At 31.8% G+C, this 24,516-nt stretch overlaps 1 long non-coding RNA gene across 1 annotated transcript; it reads left to right on the top strand.

Moving 5' to 3' along the window:
- Positions 1–1,326: 1,326 nt before the first annotated feature.
- Positions 1,327–10,999, top strand: LOC105421350 (uncharacterized). The gene is made up of 3 exons (XR_016055635.1): positions 1,327–1,500; positions 2,805–2,867; positions 10,499–10,999. It is a non-coding gene; the product is annotated as an uncharacterized LOC105421350 (long non-coding RNA).
- The last annotated feature ends 13,517 nt before the right edge of the window (positions 11,000–24,516 follow it).

The raw sequence follows: 24,516 nt of genomic DNA, 5'->3' as shown, positions 1-24,516 counted from the left end.
TTTATAATCACAAAACTTTCAAATCAAAATTAATAAATAACTACATAAATACACGATTTTAAGGCACTGTAGTGGTCACATTTCCTCCATTAAGATAAGCTGCAAGTTGCAACTCTCCACGACATCAAAATAAGAACAAAATCATTATGAAAAGGGCAGGATTCTCCACATTAATTATTTTCTTAAGCAATAAGTTTATACGAGGTTGCAATCTTAAAATAGAGAATTATGTATGCACGTCAAAAATCCATCAAAGAAGGTTGTTTTCATGTTGAAAAACCCTTTTAAGTGATTATCTAGACATCCAGATCTATGAATAAAAATAAAATAATAATAATTTGATTACCAGAAATAGTGCATCTTGCAACACATTATCTTAACTGTTCATTTTCAAAATTTTCGTATATTTATAGAGCTACTTGAGTTTAATCATTTTTGGAGTTTAAAATTTTATAATTAGATATAAAAATAGATTTTTAGATAATTCTAAGAAATTTTTACACAAAAAGTACATGTTATAATAAAATTTGGGGGTACACCTTAATTGGATTGTTTAAGCTTTCAACCTTATCGAAACGACACCCTTTTCTTAAAGGGTGCAGTTTATATAGAGCCTAGACTCTAAACAATCAAATTAGAGCCTACCTTTAAATAGTGTCGAGAAATGTGGTTTCAATATTAGAAATCTTTGTGATAGTCTTGAAATATATTTTCATCTTTATATATAAAGTTTAAAGCTTAAAAAATAGTGTAGATCGAGTAGATATTTGAAAACATAAAAATTGACGGTCCAAAAATGCATTACAAAATACACTATTTCCAAATTGAAATCCCTTTTTTTCTCATGTCCATGCATCTCGATGTCGAGATAATCAATTCAAGGAGGAAATTTAATAAATTTCTTTTCCCTTTTTTGTTATCCCCCCACATTATTTTGATAAATTTTCCCTTTTTGTTATCCCCCACATTTTCCAGTTTCATATCTAGAGATGACAGAAACTGCAAACTTAAAGTTGGGTATTCCAAGATTTTATTAGGAATAAATTTTAAATATCAAAATTTAATTGAAATTTCACATAAAAATAAAAATAAAAAAATTAGAAAATAACAAGAGAAAAAAGAAAAACTATTCAAAAGTAAAAATCAAGAGAGGACTGTGGGAAAAAGGGCGTCATTTGAAAGCACACGAGATCTTCATGAAAAGAGTAGAACTTTATTACCTGTTCTTTACTTTCCAATTTTAATTTTCTCCGTCAACTTTTTATATTTTGTGGTGGGAAGGAGTCGTTAATGTTATTTTTGAAGCTTGACCACAAGATACTTTTTACAAGAAAACAGAAAAGAAATAAATGTTAGTGTATATTTGTGGGTAGATTGCTTAGGGTTGGGATTGTAGTTTCTCTCTCCAAGTTGCAGGTTTTGGTGATGATGGAGAGGCTGCATTGCTCTATTGAGATGGAGCCCAGGACCTTGAACCAAGGACAGCTAAGCCATGCTAGAGTATGACTTTCTCTCTCTAGTTAAGCCATGATAGAGTATGCCCATCCTCTCTATCTCTCACACGCATACGCACATACATAGACAGAGTTTTTATGGTGTAAAAATACACAGCTTCTATAAATGATACATAGAGAGCAATACTCTGAAATTGATGTTTTACTCTTTCTGAAATCAATGTTTTAAAAATCGTCGAGTCGGCTAAGAACTGGTGGTACGCCAGTCCCGAATAAATTTAAGAGACCCATTTTTTTTTATCTGTTTACACTAGCTCTTTTCTATTTCCAATAGGAAAAAGATTTCAAAGAATCAGGGAGCCGACGCAGAAACCGTGGGCGCCTGGTTTACCCAAAACTGCAATTAAGATAATGGAAAGAAGAGAGATATTGTGCTAGATGCTAGATAAGACTATGTATATAGATATGAAATACATACATTGAGGCCATTTACTTTTAATACATGAAGGTCACAATCATCATTGATCATTAGCTTTGAAATTGGGTGTTTGGGGATAAATCACTATTTGGGTATAAATTTCAAAATAAAATTTCTTATAACACATTTTCCTCTATTAGATTTCACCTCCACTAAAAGTGATTGTGACATATTTGTATAAAAAATAAATAATATCATAATATACAATCAATACATATAGAGACATTCTAGAAAAGAAAGAAAAAAAAGGAGAAAGAATAAAGAGAGATTCTATTTTAATAACTATGAAGAGGATTACCCCAAAATAGAAAGAAAAGCATGTAGTTAGATGGATGAACAGAGAGAGAGTAAATTAACAGTAAACAAGTCAACAGGCACACTCACAAACAGAGTTGAAAGAAAAAGACTGGGTCACGACTCGCTAGGATCCTCTACATGAGTCAAGTCCGACAGACTCGCCAGGTCCATCAGAAACTCGGTCAAGTCTGTGCCAAGATAAATTAATATATCAGTAACCTGCCAAATTCGGCCCGTTCACATATACATAGTCGGTTCCAAAGCCGAGTCACATAAAACAACACAGAGAGAGAGAACGTAGTGATCCTGATCTTTTTCACAGATTAAGAGTGGTTCTTGCAGTTCTTTGTAGGAAATCAAAGGAAAATACAGAAATACATTTTGAAATTTTGAAATTTTTAGTTTTTGGTATTCAGATAAAAGAGTTGTAAGTGCAAGTATTGGGAATTAAAATAAACAGTAATGAGGATAATCTAGATGCTTATTCTTTAAGAAATTAATTTCATTTTTGCAGTTAGTAAAAAGGGGACTGCCATTTTTTTCGAATTGAATTATTGAATCATGTTCTAATGTAGGAAGAAGCAGTAAAAGTTGTTCAAAAGAAAGACCCCAATGAAGCCCTCAACATATTCACTGAGGTATTTCCTTTTATTGGATTTTTATGTATTTTTATTCATTTCTCTTGTTCCTTGAATTTATTAGGGGCACATTTGGTTCGCGTGAAATAGTTGTCTTGTAGTAAATTAATTTTTTTGGAAATTGATTTTTTAGATTTAGATTTCACTTTTCTTTTTTTTTTCCTCATATTTGGAAGTACTAACTAGATTTCCAATGAAATTGTTTTCTTTCATTTGGTAAACTTTTTGGGAATCTACCATCCTGGAATCTGGAATATAAGCTATTTTAACTTTTAATCGTTATTATAGATATTATTGAGAAGGCCGTACTAATTATCTAATGAATGCGATATCATGAAAGTTGCCCATCTATAAGAAGACTAACAAATTAGTTAACTATTAGATCCAAAGATATTTTAATTGTTTATTATTTCATTCCCTCCCGCATGAAATGTTGATTTGGTATTGATATCACTATTATGTGAATTTTTACTCTTAAAATGGTCTCTCTCGCTCAATCTTAAATAGTCTCTCTCCCTCCGACATAAGTTTCATATTAACCCCATCTAGCACCAAGCTCATTAGATTTTAGTACAATGTTGAACCAAGTTTGCATCATAAATCATGAGAGGACACATGTTTATTCTCTTGGGCAAAACACTTGGAGATTTTTTTTTTATATGAAATTTCAGCGTCTATTTCGATGATTATTATCAAAGAGAAAAACTTGGATTTTGAGCTCTTGAATATCTAAGATCGTTCCCTCCAAAAATTAGATGGCACCAATGCAATCTTGGGTTACCATTCTTTCTAGGCACATCGAGACATAGTTAATTTTCTTTTTTACCTTTGAGTTTGGTTGCAGGATTCCAGAGATCACATCCCCAAAATTTGGGATACATAAAAGATACTATTATGGTAAATTTGACCCGAGGGAATAGATAGATAGCGTATAAAAGATCCATCTAAAAATTCACTCTCTCTCTTGAAACCCAATCTCTCTTTCTCTCTAAAAATCCTATCGCTCTCTCTCTTGAAACCCAATCACTCTTTCCCTCTAAAAGTCCAATCGCTCTCTCTCTCAACACATTTTCTCTCTAGAAATCCAATATCTCTCTCTACCTAAAAACTATTCTCTCTCTGTACAAACTCAAACTCTGTTTCTCTTTCTAAAAATCTATTCTCTCTCTAAATATTCATTGTCTCTCTAGAAAATCAATCTCTATTTCCCTTTCTAAAAACCCATTCTCTTTCTTTATCTAAAAATCCATTTTATCTAAAAACCCAATTTCTCTATCTAAAAACTCGTTCCCTCTTTAGAAACTCAATCTAAAATCCATTCTCTCTCTAGAAACCCAATATATTTATCTCTCTAAAAACTCAATCTTTCTTTCTCTTTCTAAAAACCTATTATCTATATGCAAAATCCCAATCTCTCTCTGTATTAAAATCCATTTTCTCTTTAAAGACCCAATCTCTCTCTAAAAACTCATTCTCTCTCTAGAAACCCAATCTCTCTTTCTATCTGTAAAACCCATTATCTAAAAACCCCTTTTCTCACTCTAGAATTTCAATCTTTCTTTTTCTATCTAAACTCTAGAATTTCAATCTCTCTTTTTCTATCTAAAAACTCATTCTCTCTTGAGAAATTTAATCTCTCTTTCTCTTTCTAAAAACTCATTCTCTCTCTAGAAACCCAAGCTCTCTCTAAACTTCTCTCTTTCTCTTTAAAACCCATTATCTCTCTCTAGAAACCCAATCTCTCTTTCTCTTTCTAAAAACTCTTTTTTTTCTCTCTCTAAAAAATATTATCTCTAAAACCCAATCTCTTATTCTCTCTAAAAACTCATTCTTTCTAGAATTCTAATAACGGTTTCTCTCTCTAAAAAACCATGCTCACTCTCTCTAGAATTCCAATACTTTCTCTCTAAAAATCCATTCTCTTTAAAAACCATTATCTCTAGAAACCTAATCTCTCTTGCATCCTAGTTTCTTTTTTTCTATCTAAAAACTAATTCTCTCTCTAGAAAACCAATCTCCCTTTCTCTCACTAAAATCCGATCTCTCTTTCTCTTTCTAGAAACCCAAGCGCTCTTTCTCTCTCTTGAAAGCAATCTATCTTTCTCTCTAAAACCCATTATTTCTCTAAAATCCCAATCTATTTTCTCTATCTAGAAACCCAATATCTCTTTCTCTTTCTAAAAGCCCAATCTCTGTTTCTCTCTCTAAAAATCCAATGTCTATTTCTCTCTCTATAAATTTAATATTTTTTAATTTTTTTAAAAATATTTTAGCATATGGTTTTTTTTTACTACAGCAAGAAAAATTTAGGGAAATTATCAAAAATATATCTTAATTTTTGCCTACTTAAAGAAAACCCCTAAACTTTCATAAACTTCGTCCACACCTTTTTTTTTCAGTTTTGACATCTTTTTTTTTACCGAAATAGCTTTCACAATAGTCGTATTACGGTAATAACTACCGCATTACATTACTTAAAGTATCGTAATGATAGATCCTTCACAATAATATGATTACCTTGAATGATATTGTTATAAAAAAAATGTCAAAATTGAGAAAAAAAAAATGTGTGGATGAGGTTTATGAAAGTTGAAGCCTTTTTTCTAATTAGACAAAAATTAAGATGTATTTCTAATAGCTTTCCAAAAGTTTAAGAGTGAAATAAATAAATAAAAAAGGAGGGGCTTCTTAATGGGTCGGGCCAAGCATTGGCCCAATGGATTCTTTTAAGGTCAGTTCAGGCTTTAATAGTACACATTCGGGTGCAATGCAGGTTTTTCAGGTACTGTTATTAGGCCGAGCCTTACAGGGTGAGGCCATAGTATTTTTAGGCTTTGCCCGCCTCAGCCCAGCCTGATGGCAGCCCTACTTACACCCCTACTACCAATTTTTTTGAAATAAATTGGAAACCAAATATTTTGATAGAAATTGGAATCATACGTGCGTAGATATGCATCCAATTTTGAACACTTTTTATGGAAATTAATTTCAAAGGTAAATAGATTTTTTACTCTTGTTGTGAACCAAACATCAGAAATTAGTTGTGTTTTAAGAAAATGATTTCTAAAAAATCATTTTCTTATGAACCAAACGTGCCCTAGATTTTTCTGTCTCTTTTTTATCATTCGTTTTGCTCTATGATCTTATACAATTTAAAGGCATTCTTCATGGAGATGCATTACCTTATTTTTTGCCAAAAATTTTGGACACATGCTTCCCTCTACCTTCTCTTTGATATCATACGGGTAAATTTCTATTTGCCAAAGATAAATAATAATAATAATAATAATAACAATAACAATAACAATAACAATAACAATAATAATAATAGTAGGGTGCGGTTTTTATAAGATTGGAACCTTAAACAATCCAATTAAGATGCACTTTCAAATTTTATCATAACATATATTTTTGGTATAAAAAATTCTTAGGATTATATAAAAATCTATTTTCGTCTCTAATTATAAAATTTTAAACTCCAAAACTGGTTAAAATCGTGTAGATTTGTAAACTTATGAAAATCTTGAAAATTGACGGTTTAGATAATGTGTTGTAAGATGCACTATTTCTGAAACTCGAAATCTTATATATATATATATATATATCTTGATGTCGACATGATCAATTAGAGGGTTTCTTTTCCGACGGATTTTTTTAGTACATATTTAATTCTACATTTTAAGGTTGCAACCTTATATAAACAATAATAATAATAATGTTAGGAAGAGTGTACAATGAGACAATTTACTTTTTGTATAAGGTGTCATAATTAATCTTGACTATTGGATGTGAAATTTGATTGTTGTATTTATTCTATTGATCAAACCCAAACTTCAAAAGAAATTTTCTTGAACTGTGTGACATATCCAAGCTATCAAACTTCACATTTAATGGTTATAAATAATAGTGACCTTTTTGTATAAAAGGTAAATTGTCTCATTGTATACAATCCCATAATAATAATGATAATAATACTAAAAAAAATTATAAACGATATCCCCCTTATTTTTTGGTTATTAAAAATAAATCCCAAAATTTTCAAAACTTCATTCATTCGCCTTTTCACCATTTTATCCTTTTATTTACTACAATACTTTTTTCACATTGGTCTTAGGCCCTTAAAGACATCACAGTCTACTCAACCCCATGATGGTTTATAGAGGAATCATATTGTATTTAAATCATCACGGTTCTATCCAAACCATGTGCGAAGTTAGTATTTGAATCATCACGATACGTACATAACCCTGATGGTAGGCTACGTTGATGCAAACCATGACAGTCGCACCACCGTGATACCCCTTTCACCGACCTTAAACTAGGTTCTATTAGGACCTTGATGGTTAGATAGCTACTCACAGTTGAAGAGCTATCACAGTATTGTAATTGCTGTGATGGTCCAAGTATTAACCTATGTTCACGGTTCAGCTAGGTCCACGATAACTTAAAACCCAAACCAAGAGGGCTTGAACCCTCTACACCACTATGGCTTTGGGTTAACCGTGATGCTTTCACAGATCTATGACTATTGTGAAAGGTAATTTAGCAAAAAAAAAATGCAAAGAACTGTGAAAAAGGTATGGATGAAGTTTTGAAATATTTGGAGTTTATTTCTAATAACCTAAAAATAAAAAGATATTTTTTATTACTCTTCTTTAATTATAATGACAACAACAATAATAATAATAATACACATTGGAGAGGATTTTTAGAACTAAAGGCATGCCATGCATTTTGCAAGTTAGATATTGCCCTTACAGTGTTTTAATATCGGATTAGTTGGTCAAACAAATCACCCACGTCTGGAAACTGCCCAAGGTATATTGTTGGTTTTCCAAGGTTTTCCAAGGTTTTCTTTGTTAAAAAATAAAAAAAATGAAAAACTGTGGGAACCAGTAGGAACGGGACAAAAATGGGAAGTTATATATCCAAATGGTATACACCAAGGTTTTCTTTGTTAAAAAATAAAAAAAATGAAAAACTGTGGGAACCAGTAGGAACGGGACAAAAATGGGAAGTTATATATCCAAATGGTATACACCGATCCGGCCCAAGGATTTATTCCATTTTTGTTGCTGCCTAAAATGGAAGTAAACTATGATATGGTAACGTTTGAAGCACTGGTGTCATACACTTCTCCTAGTAAGAATTACACAGAGATTTAGAAATTATTTCTAGTTGACTAAGCCCTGGTCTAGAACAGGTAGAGTTTGTTCTTGCTTGTCAAAGTACGAGGTTTATAGGTATGAGTTTTAAAGTTCTATTTCCCTATGGGTTTGTATGTGATAAAACCGTTCACTTTTGGAATAAGAAGGTCACAATTATTTTTAGCTATTGGATGTGAAATCATACATAAGCAAGTAAGTCACAATATTGGAAAAAAAATTTGGACCTTGTACCCAGTTAATACGACACATCTCCAATTACCCGATTTCAAATATAATGGTTAAAAATATTTGTGACCTTCTTATACCAAAAATAACAGTCTTAGTGTATACATTCCTTTTTTCTCTAATGGTTCTTTTGAGCTATGAAGCTCCCATCACCTTCTTTGATTTGTTGAGATTTGGTTGCCAATTTTGCTAGATTTCATCCCTTGAGCTTTTAATTTCTTGTCTTTGAGTTTTGATGCTCATTGCTTCGAGCTTTAAAGTTTCTCCATTCGGACTTGAAGCTTTAATACTCTCTCTAGATTTCATACAACTGATAATGGTTCTCACCACTAAAAACGATGGAGCTTTGGTGCTGTATCTTCAAGCACTTGACACTAGGTTTATTGTTGCATTGATGGAAGCATTTCAATCTTTGATGTTAAGAAAATCCAAATTCTGGTCTTTCTAATACTTGAAACCAACAAGGCAGAATAGGATGAGGTTTGGCGCCATAAACAACCAAAGTAAGGCACACCCCAAAATAATGCCGAAAGATCTGGTTCAAGTGCTGAAATCCCTATAATGGTATACATATCTATTTTTATAGCTAATTATGAAATTTAAAGCTTCAAAAATATTGTATCTCGAGTAGATCTATAAACACTTGAAAATCTTGAAAATGAACGGTCCAAGTAATACATTGTAAGATGTACTATTTCCAAGACTTGCAATACTTTTTTTATTCACATCCATACATCTCACGGTTGAGATAGTTAACTACAGGGTTTTTCGGTGAGTTTTGAGGTGTGCCTTATTTTTATAGTATAAGGTTCACATCTTATATAACCTTTTTCCCGCATAATATTTAGATTGTTTAGATATAAACATAGTCACCATAATAGTCCCAACAATAATTTTGTTTTTCTACTTTGGCATGCGCTACATAGCCATATATATCGTGTCGGTGTCTGAAATAGATACAAACATTCAAAATACCAATTTCAAAATTAATCTTACAAATACAACACGTCCATAAACTATTTAAAAAAGCTGGGGAATTAGGATTTTAGGTCACATTAAGTATTTTGATGATGAGATCTCAAGAAGAATAAGATGCGTCTAAGTTTCTAAATATGAAGCATGAATATTGTGTCTTTGGACTGTCGACGAGCTTAAAAAGTCATGTACATGTGTGGTCATATAGCATAGACTTCTGGTGGCGTGGTTATTTTCTCAATGGGAAATCTACCACTACTTTTCAACTATTTAACATTACTATTCCAACTCCAGATCATGCGTATTTTGATTGGCATTTTAAAATTAAATCAAAACATAAAGGTAAAATGTTATAGTCAACATCTCTGGTATATTTTGATAAATTTCCCTTTCTCAATTAAAGACTAAATATATTTATTGGGCCATAATGTGAAATTTTCAATTGGGTGTGGTTTATGTAGAGTTGAGGTGCTAAACAATCAAAGTAAAACACGCCTTTAAATATTGTTGAGAAATGTGGTTTCAATACTAGAAATCTTTGTGATAGCTTTAAAATATAATTTCATCTTTAATTATAAAAATTTAAATATTGAAACATAATGTAGATCGAGCAAATCAATGAAAACTTGAAAATATTGAAAATTGACCGTCCAAAAATGCATTACAAGGTGCACTATTTTAAAAACTTGAAATCCATTTTTTTCTCATGTCCATGTATATTGATGTCAAGATGATCAATTTGAGGAATTTGGGCATCAAAACAGCCTATTCTAGTAAAATTTTTGAGGTGGGCTCTAATTTGATTATTTAGAGCCCCACAGCTATATAAACTTTTTCCTTTTCAGTTATACCTTTAAAAAATGACCACATAATGATCAAGACTAATGAAGGCCATATCTTGTTATCAAACAATTAATTCCCCCACTCAAACCTAAACCTATTGCTTTGAAAGGCTATTTTAAAGTTAGATAATCCATCATGTATAGATATAAATGGAATCTATAATATGTATATATGTTCGTCATAAAAGTACTAGATCGTTTCCATCTAATTTGGTGAGATTCCATTGACCACACTCTCACCATTACTGTTCAAACCGTTGGTTGGACAATGATGACCCTTAGGACCATGATGTTATATGATCATATGGACCATGGTTTTTTTTTTTTTTTTTTATTATATGATGATATGGATCATGGGTTTTATTTTTTTTAATTCGCTAAACATTCTTGTTACATGGTTATTTTTCACATGGAGAGACAGGGCATGAAGCCGATTGTTTCAATTGAAAGTATGAAGAATGAGATTGAGAGGAAAGTAGAAATAATGAAACTCATTGAGAAGATGGAAGGTCCGGATGGTATTAAGAGGTCATGGAACGAACCCCCTGGCAGTTGTTGCTCAGATCACTCCCCAGAAGACAGTAAAATTGTCGAGCCCTTAACCGCTCCCTTCTAAAATACAGTAAGCAGAAAATGATCATCATCGTACCATGTGTGTGTGAGCAGGTTTGTTGCACATGGGCACACACACGTGATTAAGGCATTTTCAGCAGAATCCTTGTAACTTGCATTTTCGCATTAAAATTTAGCATTTGAATTATGGTCTATGTCACCTTTTGTACTATACACCAGGAGTAGATTTGTGTGTGTGCGCATGTGTGTGTATTTTGTACTTGTGTATGAACATAAAGGCATGTAAACTAATGTTCAGCAAGAACCTCGTATTTTGCATTTTTATGGACACATATGCTACTACTGCTTCCCTCTGTGTGTGCACGTATGTGTATTTTGTACGTGCATGAACATGCATGCATGTAAATTAATGTCAAGCAAGAACCTCGTATTTTACATTTTTATGGACACGCATATATTACTAGTAATACTAGGGAAATTTATCAAAATACACCTAATATTTGAACTATTTAACATTTTTCCCTTGGTGTATTTTGATAATTGTGTCATACCCGAAGCTCTAAACCCAATAGATTGATTTTTAGCAAATAAAGTATGAAGAACTAAAACATCAAATACACACCACAAGAACGTAAAGATTTACATGGTTCACTCAAGAGAACTGCATCTACGGCACATTAAACTAAAATCCACTATATCAATGAAAGCTACATCAAAGATTTTGATACAAACCTTGACAAAAACCCAAGTCGAACAAACCCTTTTAAACCACTCTCTTTTCTTTCTTTTTATTTCCGGCAATCTTTACCGACAACGCCAGCTAGGGACGCGAGAGCAACGAAAAACTGATTTTCTCTCTAACTAAAAGGAAAACTACCCTAAATCTTAATGGAAACCGCTTCTCTATAAGAAACAAGCCTTTCAATCTCCATAAGTTTACAGAAAGCACCATCACAATGTTTCTTTCTGTAATAAGCTCTCTTCTCTTTAAGAGGAAGCAATGTTCCTTTCCATAAAAAATTATCTCCTCTATAAGAGGAAACCTTGCATCTTATGCACAAGAGACTTTTCCCCCCTCTCTCTCTTGAGGAACCAATATTCTCATATGGTGACCCAATAGGGCACACAAATTATCTGCACTTTCATCCTATATATATATATATATATATATAAGATTAGGAGTCCATACTAAATAGGAAACTTCCAATAGATTGCTTCATAAATTCTTCATCTTTTGTCAAATAAATTCCTCCATCATTATTGCTGAAAAATAGTATTTGCCACTTGAACTTTGCATTCGAAACATTTACTGCCACAAATCAAAACCAGACTCTGATAGCACTTGTTGTACACAGAAGCTCTAAACCCAATTCGTTAATTTTTTACGAATAAAGTACGAGAAATAAAACATGAAATACACATCACAATAACACAAAGATTTATGTGGTTCACCTAAAAGGGTTATATCCACGGGCACTATAAACTGAAATCCACTATACCAATGAGAGTTACATCAAATATTTTAGAATAAACCGACAAAAATCCAAGTCAAGCAAACCCTTTTAAACCACTCTCAATTTCTTCTCTTTACTTCTGACAACCATTACCGATAACAACACTGGATAGAGATGTGAGAGCAACGAGAACTAACTTTCTCTTTAACTAAAAAGGAAACCACCCAAAATCTCAATAAGAATCGCTTCTCTACAAGAAACAAGCCTCTCAATCTCCAGGAGTCTACAGGAGACACCGTCACAATGTTTCTTTCCGTAAGAAGCTATCTTCTCTCTAAGAGGAAACTTTGCATCTTATGCACAGGTAAGAAGTTTTCTTCTCTCTAAGAGAAAACCTTGCATCTTATGCATAATAGGCTATGCGGCCCCCCTCTCCTTATGTCTAGAGGAACCAATATTCACAAATGGTGACCCAAATAGGGCACACAAATTCTCTACACTTTCATCCCATATATAAGAATAAGAGTCCATACTAAATAGAAAACTTCCTATAGATCTTACATATATCTCAAAACGAAAAGATATATCCAAGAGTCCTAATCTTTTTGGATTTTTATTTGCTTTAGGAAACTTATCAATATCAATATCAATTCATATAGGAATATCTCAATCCCACGTACTATAAAAATATCTCAATTCCACAAAATATTGGATTTTCTTATATTGGTGATTTTGGATAGCATCAAATCCACATCATATGATGGGCATTTTGAATTTGATAAGAAATCTTATGGTAATTTGAAATCGGATAAAAAAGTATGGGTAAGATGCTAAATGGTTCAAGAATGTAATCATCACCATCATCATCATCATCATCATCACCATCACCATCATCATCATCATCACCATCACCATCACCATCACCATCACCATCATCATCAAGTAGATTTGCAATATTCATCAACAACAAGAGTTAATAAAATTTAAGGACATTAGTAAATCTATAGCATTGAGTTCAATTTAAAAATTCATAATAAAAGAGGGGGAGTATTCCATGCTAATTTTTGGGTTTGCTACACTTCTCTAGCACCTACACTGCCGTCCTTTGTTTATGCCGGTCGCTTGGAGTGTTGTTTGACAACTGTAGAAAATCTAAGTGCTAGCATTGCATATGAACTCAATTTATTTGTACTTCTTAGCTAGGGTGTATGGGTCTTGATGATCTATGGTCTAAGATTAAGGTAGTATGGGTAGTGTGAACTAGGGTCTATGGTTAAGACGGTGTGGATAGAATAGACTATGGTTTATGGCTAACTTTCATATTTATTGAAATAGTATTTTTTTAGTTATAACTTTCAATTACTATAAAAAAATATTTAAACATATCCATTACTTAATTGCATTTCATTGACTTCTTCAATGATTTTCTAGTAATTCTAGACTCTAACCCAACGCCCTTTGTAACTGATTGCCCTAACTACCAAGCCAAGAGCAATAACCTCAAACATGGAACACTTGATATTATTCCCTAGTGAAACATAGCTTTCACACCTCCCAATTTACTCTCATTTCTTAGGTTTTTGGTTTTTTAACATGGCACATTTACTATTTCACTTAAAGCACACAATATGTTTGTGGAAATGTATTTTATGTGAGTAGTATCATTCTATAGTCATGATCGAATATTAATAACTACATACGTATTATGTGGATCATGTCAAGCGTGGATCATGTCACGCTCTCGATGATGAAGTAATGAAGTTATTGGTCTTACCGGTTCTTTCAGGTGAAAACGAATTTAAATTTATACTCTTATGCACTTGGTAGATGTAAAAGTGGAAGAGTTTTCAGAGTAGATGATTTAGTAAGGATAGAATAAGGTGTGCCAGATGAAGTATATTGAAAATAGGGTGTTAGAGAATACTGATTTCAAACACAAACCAATATTTATTTCCAGGTTAGATTAAAATTTAGATAGATTTATGTTCTAGAAATATATTGATGGTTCCAATCCAATCCTGTATACATGGTTACAATCCGATATCTCTGATGTTATAACCCGATCCCACATACATGGTTCCAATCCCATATATTTGCCTTCGCAAACTCGATTCTACCAAATAACCAACATCTCTAATATCTCCTAAAACAAAATGGAGAGATCCATAAAGACCAATATGGCTAACCTCTATTTAAAGCAAAATGAATTTAATCTCTCCTCAATCAAAATGGGGAGATCGATGAAACCAAGGTAAAAAAAGTAAATTAAAAAGAGATTAAAAAAAAGTTACCGAAAATGACTTAATCCAATACTAAAACTTTTTCAATTGCGGTAAAACTGCCCAATTTGGGTACAAGAAAGCGATAAAAGAATATATAAAAAGAGTGGTGAAAAAAAAATAAAAAAAATAGAAACAGTACTATTTTTTCCAAACCATCCCAATAAATGGAACGATGTTCCTCTTCGATCGCGGTAAAACTGCCCAATTTGGGTACAAGAAAGCGACAAAAGAATATATAAAAGAGTGTTAAAAAAAAAAATAGAAACAATACTATTTTATCCAAACCATCCCAATAAATCTACGATATTCGTTTCATTTTGGCCACTCGCATCCAAATTTCGGCCCTAGAATATTGATGTAGACCGAAACACCAAGTTTTCACATACTTTTCAAAATAGATATTTGATGTTTTGTTAATAAAAGCAAATTCAAGAGAGATATGAAAGAGAAAGGTAGAGAATTAAATTAGGGAAATAGAGAATGGAATGTAAATATACGAAACCGCTTAACTTTTATTCCGCTTTTCAAGATGGGTATTTGATGTTTCGTTAATAAAAGTAAATTCAAGAAAGATTAAAAAAAAATGTATAAAAACTTCAATTAGGGAAATGGAGAATGGAGTGTATACGAAACCGCGTAACTTTTATTCGGTTTTTCAGGTGGGCATCGGATGTTCTGTTAATCAAAGAAAATTCAAGAAAAAAAATAGAGATAGTTCCGTTAATAAAATCAAATTCAAGGAAAAAAAATTAGAAAAAAAGAAATTAGGGACTTAAATTGGGGAAATGGAAAATGGAGTGTAGGCATACAAAACAGCTAATTTTTTTTATAGGGTGTTTACTCACGGATCCTAAAATTTTTTCTACAACACAAAATGCTCCCTTTATAGGCAGAAATTACAAAGAAAGTCGGTTTGCGTTTTTTATTTTTCCAAAATTGCCATTTGGTCATTGGATAGAATCCTCGGTCCGAATTTAAAAAAAAAAAATCAGTTTTTTTATTAGTAGGGCAATGTCCCAAGCTTTAGGGTAGTGCCCTACTAATGAAAACACTAAAAAATTAAAATTTGGTATAAGGATATCTTCGGACCAAAAGGTAATTTTGGAAAAAATAAAAAAATAAGTTAACTCACCTTCTTTGTAATTTTCACCTAGAGCATTTTGTATTTTAGAACAAAAATTTAGGGTCCCTACGTAAATCACTCTTCCCTTATTTTTTTTGCATTTCGCCTTTATAGATTTTTAAAATTTTACTGGAATGACCCAAATCTGGAAACTGCCCAAGCTGCCTTGTTGGTACTCCAAGGTTCTTTATGGGTTGTAAAATGAAATAAATAAACAAACTGCGAGAACCAGTAGGAACTCGACAAAAAATCGGAGATTATGTAACCAAATGATACACCGATCCAGCTCAAGGATATATTCCATTTTTGTCATTGCGATAAAACATGGAAGTAAACTATGATATAGTAACATTTGAGCATTATGGCACTGGTTTCATACACTTCCCTTGGTAAAAATTAAAAAACTTAGAAATTATTTCTAGTTTACTGGGCCCTGGTCTACAATATGCACAGTTCAAGTTTGCTCATGCTTGTCAAAGTATGAGTTTTAAAGCTCTATTTTCCCTAAGGGTTTGTATGTGATAAGACCATTCGCTTTTCACACAAGGAGGTCATAATTATTTTTAGCTGTTGGATGAAATCTTACATATTGAAGTATATCACAACATCGGAGAAATTTGTTAGAAGCCAGTCAATGATACATCCTCAACCACCAGATTCAAATATATGACCTTCTTGTACAAAAAGTAAATGGTCCGTACTGTATATATTCCCTTTTTCCCCTAATTGTTCCTTTGAACTCTGAGGCTCCCATCGGCTTCTTTGATTTGTTGAGGTGTGATTGCCAATTTTGCTAGTGTTTATCCCTTGAGCTTCTAATTTCTTATCTTTGAGCTTTGATGCTCATTGCTCCCGATACTACGTGCTTTGAAGTTTCTCCATTCCGACTTAGAGCTTTCATACTCTCTCTGGATTTCTTGCAACTGATACTGGTTCTCACCACTGAAAATGATAGAGCTTTGGTGCTGTGTCTTCAAGCGCTTGACACTAGGTTTATTGTTCCTTTGATGCAAGCATTTCTAGCTTTGAAGCTAAGAAAATCCAAATTTTGGTTTTTTATAATACTTAGAAACCAAGGACGGATCGAATCGATGAAAAAAACGGGAATCGTCCGGTTCTAGAGAGAACCGGACGATTCTGTACAGTGACTAGCCGATTCACTGTACGGAATCGGCGAGTCCCGTACGGAATTTAATTTATTTATTTTTTTTATTTTTTTTTTTTTTTTTTTTTTAATTTTTTTTTTTTTTTTTGTAATCCATGATAGATTTTTTTGTAATACTTGATCAATTTTTTTGTAATCCATGATCGAATTTTTTTTTTGTAATCCATGATCGAATTTTTTGTTTTTTTTTTTTTTTTGTAACCCATGATAGAATTTTTTGTAATCCATGATCGAATTTTTTGTAATCCATGATCGAAATGTTTGTTTTTTTTTCTTGTAATCCATGATCGAATTTTTTGCTTTTTTTTTTTTTTTTGTAACCCATGATAGATTTTTTTGTAATCTATGATCAAATGTTTTGTAATACATGATCGAAATGTTTGTTTTTTTTTTGTAATCCATGATCAAAATGTTTGTTTTTTTTTTTGTAATCCATGATCGAATTTTTTGTTTTTTGCTTTTTTTGTAACCCATGATAGAGTTTTTTTGTAATCCATGATTGAATTTTTTGTAATCCATGATCGAATTGTTTTTTTCTTTTTTTGTAATCCACGAGTGAATTTTTTGTTTTTTTTTGTTTGTTTTTTTTTTTAATCCATGATCGAATTTTATGTAATCCATGATCGAATTTTTTGTAATCCATGATTGAATTTTTTGAAAATTTGTGATTTTGTTTTTTTAATCCATGATCGAATTTTTTTTTGTAATCCATGATAGAATTTTTTGAAAATTTGTGATTTTTTTTTTTTAATCCATGATCAAATTTTTTTTTGTAATCCATGATAGAATTTTTTGAAAATTTGGGATTTTTTTTTTTTAATCCATGATCGGTTTTTTTGAAAATTTTTTTTTTTTTTTTTAATCCATATTATTCAAAGAGAAAATGAGAGAGATGATGATTCTGAGGCCACCCTATCCCAGTCATATTATTCACATATCGAGTCCCAACAGCAACAGTGTAGGGATGAACACGACAGTGCAGGTGAGCATGAAGGATGGACAATCTTCGGGGATTTTAGATTGGGAACACAACAAAACACTAACACTCAAGGATTTGGAAATAGTCAGACGCCTGCTAATATCGATGATTCGTTTTTAGATCGAATCAATGAATTGTTAAACGAATTCAATCAATGGCACCAGCGTGACCAAGAAGAACGATAACATCGTCTATCATTTTATTTTTAGATCATATGTTACTAATTTTATGCTTTATTGTAGTCCATGTATGTTGATATACTTATTCCATGATAATTATATGTTTATCCTTTTGTGTGATGTAAATTAAATGCTGAATGGCGGTTCATGCAGGAAAAGAACATATCAATATTCACATATTCATTCAAAAACATGAAAATTCTTAATGGAGTACCCTCATTTCTTATTAAATTCCTAAAAAACAATATTTATAATGAATTTTAATAATTTTTTCGGATTTTTTTAAGCTTTATTTTGACCGATTCACCCCATTCCCGATCCGGATCGCCGATTCGCCGATCCGGATCGATTTTTTGGAAGCTCGATCCGGATCACCGATCCGTTTTTTAAACCATTGCTTGAAACTAACAAGGTAGAATAGGATGAGGTTTGTACAAGTATGGCGCCTTAAACTACCAAAGTAAGGCAGCACCCCGAAATAATGTCGATAGATGTGGTCCAAGTGTTGAAACCCCTATGATGGTCTACAAATTTATTTTCATATTTAATTATGAAATTTAACGTTTCAAAAATAGTATAGATCAAGCAGATTTACGAACACTTAAAAATCTTGGAACTAGACCGTCCAAATAACACATTGCAAAATGTACTATTTTCAAGACTTGAAATACTTTTTTTTCTACGGCCATACATCTCCAGGTTAAGATAATTAACTAGAGGGTTTTCCCGTAAGTTTTTGAGGTGCGCCTTATTGCTATAGTATAAGGTTCACACTTTATATAAACTTTTTCGTGCAAAATATTGTTCCCAAATTGTTGAGATAGTAAACATAGTCACCATAATTACCCCAACAATACAAGTATTAAAACGCCAAATCTCAAAATTAATTTCAAAAACATGCCCATAGACTATTTAAAAAAGCCAGGGAAGTGGGATTTTAAGTCAGATTGAGTGCTATGATGATGAGATCTCAAGAAGAATAAAATGTGTCTTAGTTTCTAAATATGAGGCATGAATATTGTGTCTTTGGAATGTCCACAAGCTTAGAAGCATGTACATGTGTGTTCATATAGACTATACTTTAGCTGGCTTAGTTATTTTCTAAATGAGAAATTTATCCGTTTCAACTATTTAACATTCTACCCTTTCTTTACTACTATAACTCCAGATCACGTGCATTTTGATGAGCATTTTGAAATTAAATCAAAACATATAGATAAAATGTTAAATAGTCAATATCTCTGGTGTATTTTGACAACTTTCCCTTTCTCAATTAAAAGTAAAGATATTTATAAGCTGATATTTTCAGTTATACCCTTAAATAATGACCACATAATGACCAAGACTAATGAAGGCTATCTCTTGTAATCAAACAATTAATTCCGCCCTCAAACCTCAACCTATTGCTTTGAAAGGGCTGCTTTAAAGTTAGATAATCCATCATGTATATATATAAATGAAATCTATAATATGGCCTATAGGTTCGTCATAAAAGTAATACCATCTTATTTGGTGAGATTCCATTTACACACTCTCACCATTACTGTTTAACCTATTGGTTGGACGGTGATGACACTTATGACCATGATGTGATATGATCAGGGCCGAGAATTTACCCGATCAAGATCCGAAACTCGAATTTCAAAATCGTTTTGGATCTGGATCCAAAATTTAGATCTGATTAATACAGGTTGATCCAATCCAGATTCGATTCGATTTTTAAAATTTTATATATATATATATATATATATATATATACATATATATGTATTAGAAAATATTGAGATTAGCCCACTAGCTCATATGAACATATGAGCCCAACAGCCCAGATTGAATATGGGCTAATCAGACAGTCACGACCTCATTTCGTATTTTAATTTTAATTTTTTTTCTACGAATTCAAATAATTTGAAATTTTAGGTGTGTGTTCTTCAAAAATAGGATAATGTAAAAAAAATAATTTGCAAGATATAAATTGATCAAAAATACCCCTTAAATGTTTCGGGGGTATTTTGATTAATTTATTTTTTATGAATTATTTTTTAAATATTTTTATTAGGTGTATCTTGATGAGAAAAATGCACGCCTAAAATTTCAAGTTATTTGAATTTGTAAAAAATAATTAAAATTGAAATACAAAATGTGGTCGTGACCATCAGATCATCCCAGATTCAATATGGGCCGTTTGACTCATAAGTTCATATGAGCTAGTGGGCTAATCTCAGTATTTTCCATATATATATATATATATATATACCTAAATTTTTCATAGGTACCCTCTAAATCCCTAACCATAAATTCTTATTTTATTTTTTTTTATTTCTTTCATTTTTTTAAAGGGAAATTATCGCAAATATACATTAATTTTCATCTATTTAGAAAGAAAAAAAAAAAAAAACTCAACTTTTATAAACCTCGTCCACACTTTTTTTCTTCAATTTTGGATGTTTTGTGACCAAATAACCTTCACAGTAGTCATATTACCGTAAAAAACAATTACGGTATTGTAAGTACCGTAATGAATACCGAATGTTATACGGTACTTAAAATACAGTAAGAAAACCTTTTGGTATTATGGTATTCGAGTTACCGTAATACTACATAGGCAGCAGCGTTGTATTACGGTACTTTAAGTACCATGAATATGTTTAAAAATATTACGATACTTAAACTACCATGACCACATTGATATTTTACACGCAACCGTGATTGTTTCTAAACTTTCCAGCGTTTTTTCATGATTTCTTTCATCCTAAAATAATTTATTTCATCTTAAAAACCTTATCTACCCATCCTACTCTTTCAAACCTCTCCTCCATCTCTCTCTCTTCCCTCTCTAATCTCTCATCTATTTTATATCCTCTCCTTGTATTTCTCAATCTCTGAACGAGGTCTCTGAGAGTTATTTCTCAACCCATGCACATCAAATATACACACCAACACCATTTTATAGGTAGGTCATCAAAATTATCAAGCTTTTTATTATATTTCCTTGGATGTACGAGCACCATTTTTTAATAAATATTATGTTGTTTTTTCTATAGTAATTGATGCAATTGGGTTGGCCATTGTAATTCATAAATAAGTTTAAGCACTAGGGTACTTGCAAGACCATAATGCACGAAAATTTCAATAGGTTTGCAGTAGTTTTCGTGCATTACGGTCTTGAGAGCGCCATAATGCTTGAACTATACATTACAGTAGATAAAAGACAGTAATGGGTATTACAGTATCTTTTATACCATAATATCTAGTTCAAGCATTATGGTACTCTCAATACCATAATTTAGAAAAACTCCATAAGGTTTGCAGTAGTTTTCGAGTATTACGGTCTTGAGAGTACTGTAATGTTTGAAAAGACCGTAATGAGTATTACGGTATTGTTTTTACCGTAATATCTAGTTTAAGCATTACGGTACTCTCAAGATCGTAATGCATGAAAACTCTAAAAGGTTTGCAGTAGTTTTCGAGCATTACCGTCTTGAGAGTACCATAATGCTTGAACTATACATTACGATATAAAAAAGGCCGTAATGACTATTACGGTATTTGTTTTATCGTGGTATCTAGTTCAAACACTATGGTAAGAGAAAGACTGTAATGACTTTGTGACTTTTTTTTAAAATTGAACAACACTTTTAAGATTGAATAACATTGAAAATTGACAACACACAGATTGAACAACACATATTGATAACACCTACGTTAAGATTGAACAACATATACATCGTTCAAGAAAATTTCACATCCAATGGTCACATTGATCTTGACCCATCAAGATATAAAATTTTACATCTTCTTGGACTTTGTGATACATCAAAGCTATCAAATTTCACATCAAATGGTTGTAAAGAATTGTGACCACCATGTATCAAAGGTAAAGGGTCTCATTGCACATGATTCTAATAAGCATATAAGGTGCAAAGCAGTGTTATAAATTCATTGAACCAAAAAAACACAAATATGCAAATATTACCAAATATTGATATTTCAACTTTCTTAAATATCACACTTTTCACAAAAAACAAGATAGGCACTACTGGCTTCTTTACACAGTATAAGCACTACTAGCCTCTTTACAACAAAAATATATAAAATATCATCATGAACGCTTTCGTCGTATTGAGAACTTCTTACCTCACTATGGCAACTGCAATTGTATATTTGAACTGTTTTCCTGCTGTGAGCTGCTCTCCTCCCGTTATTCCACGCGATGATGTAACTACCATCTAAGCTCATCTGGTTGAATCAGTGTGGGGATGGGTTATGTATTACTTGGCCCCTCATCTGGTCGAGAAAGGAGCCATATTGGTAGTACGTTATATTCCATCACATCATCTAACTCCAATTTTTCATATGTATCATCCTCCCCTACAACTTCTGGGTCGTAAATTTTCAACAATTCTAATGCTTGCCTATTTAGGTCCCAATTCTTTGAATTATAACCTTTACGTACAAGTTGAGCTGCATGTCTTATAGAGAAAGAAATGACCATGGATAAGAAGCTAAAAAACATGCACATATCACTAGAAAAGCATGAGCAGATCATTAGAATACTCAAAATGCATGTATCCTAGAAAATGGAGAAATTACATAAACAACTATGACAAATGCTTCATGCAGAGAAGAGAAAAATGAAGCCTAAGAGCGCAAGACAAAATAGAGAAAGAAGATATTATATTTTATCCAATATAATAATAAAAAACAATGCATAAAATATATTTACAAGAACAAATTTGAGGGATTGAAATATCAAATGACAAACAAAGCTTTGGTCTATGCAATCAAAGAAAACTACCAAAATACATGTTTACTAGAAAATTGATAATGATCTTGAGGTATCTTCAGGCCTTTACTTCTTGTAGCAATAGAATGAAAATGATCATCATCACCCAAACTAAAATCAAGTTCCTAAACCCATAATCCCCTTTGCATAACAATCGTCAACCAGATTCAAAACATCCAACCTAAAACCAAGTTGATAACCACCATCATAGCAATAGAAATTAAATTGAACTGAATCAAAGCCATATCAACCCAAAACAATACAGAGTACTCATTTCAACAATGCCAACACCAAACTCCCACTCCAAAGCAAGCTAAAAAATAATGAAAAACTCACCCAATTAAGAGAAAAAAACAAAAAACCCCAATTTACAATGTACTTACCCTAATTTGGTTGAAATACTACAAAGTACTCAAAAAAAATCGGTAGACCTTTCTTACCAAATAAGGAGAATTTGATGAGATAAGGAAAATGAGGGAGACCCGTGAGAAATTGAGCGCTCAGAACTCGGAGGATGAGGAGAACCCTAAAATGGTATAAATAGAACCATAAGTAGGGTTTATAGTGCCTAATTAGTACTACAGTAATTCGAGTACCGTAATACCGAAAGGTTTTCTCACGGTATTTTAAGTACCGTATAACATTCGTATTCATTACGGTACTTAAAGTATCGTAATTATTCTTTACGGTATTACAATTACCGTGAAAGTTATTTTGGTCACAAAATGCCTAAAATTGAAGAAAAATAATGTAGACGAGGTTTATGAAAATTGAAAATTATTTTTTCTAAATAGACAAAAATTAAAATATATTTGTGATAACTTCTTTTTTTCAAAATATCTTTTGGATCACTAATCTGTATGGATCCATACCCCATTTGAATCGTGCGATATAAGAATATATAGGCGAATGATCTGCCACACCAATCCAGGTTTTGAAACACTGAATCAAACAAATAAATTCTAAACTTAGTAGTCAATTCTGTGGAAAATTTTGGACTCGTATGCAAGATAATTGCGTTCACTAATAAAGGTGGGACATATTATGAAATCCATTGCCCGATATGCAAATTCCCTTCACACCTCTCTATTGTATTTTCACCGCTTCATAATTTTGTACTAAGAAATTTATGAAAATACAGAAATTTTAAAAATAATTTCTTGTACTTTATATTTTACATTCAAGGGTAACCTTTTTGGACTGCAAATCCTATTTTAATTTTACTTTTTTCTATACACCGATTAGGGTCTAATTTTAGGCGTTCGTACTGTCATCATCAAATACCTACAAACTAAATAAATAAATAAAAAAAAAAAAAATTCAATAAAATAAAACAACCAAAATGTTGGTAAAAGTTACATGGGCATTTTAGTTATTTTATTTCTTTCAAATTATTTTTTGAATTTTCTCATGTGTGTGGTGATGAGAAGTATAGACCTCCTAAATTTAAATTAGAAAATAAAATAAAATACAATATATTATCTTAAAATAGGACATGAACATAAATATAAAATATTTATGTAAATTTATTGACTTGTCGATAATAAATGAACTTTTTTTGTAAATTTCTTTTGTACGACAACATGGTATACTTGCATTTTATTATGGGATTGTCTACCAATAGACTATTTATCTTTTGTATATAGAGGTCACAATCATTTTCACTCATTATATGTCAAATTGGATAATTTGGGTGAGTCACGAAGTTCTAGATTTTTTTTTTTTTTTTTTTGAAAATTTATGTCTATTCAATGACACTCTTAAAACCACCCATTTTGAAATTTAAGGGACATGAATGATTGTAACCTTCATGTACAAAAAATAAATGGCATTTTTATAGATAATCCTTTTTATTATAAGCATGGCCTCTCGTTTGGATTCCACCTTTTAAAATTGTT

This window comes from Amborella trichopoda, chromosome 5 (genome assembly GCF_054954075.1).
Source record: "Amborella trichopoda isolate Santa Cruz 75 chromosome 5, AtrichopodaSantaCruz75HAP2 v2.0, whole genome shotgun sequence".
NCBI classification, from domain to species: domain Eukaryota; kingdom Viridiplantae; phylum Streptophyta; class Magnoliopsida; order Amborellales; family Amborellaceae; genus Amborella; species Amborella trichopoda.
Note: the sequence above shows the minus strand (reverse complement) of the source record. Positions and strands in the feature narration are given on the sequence as shown.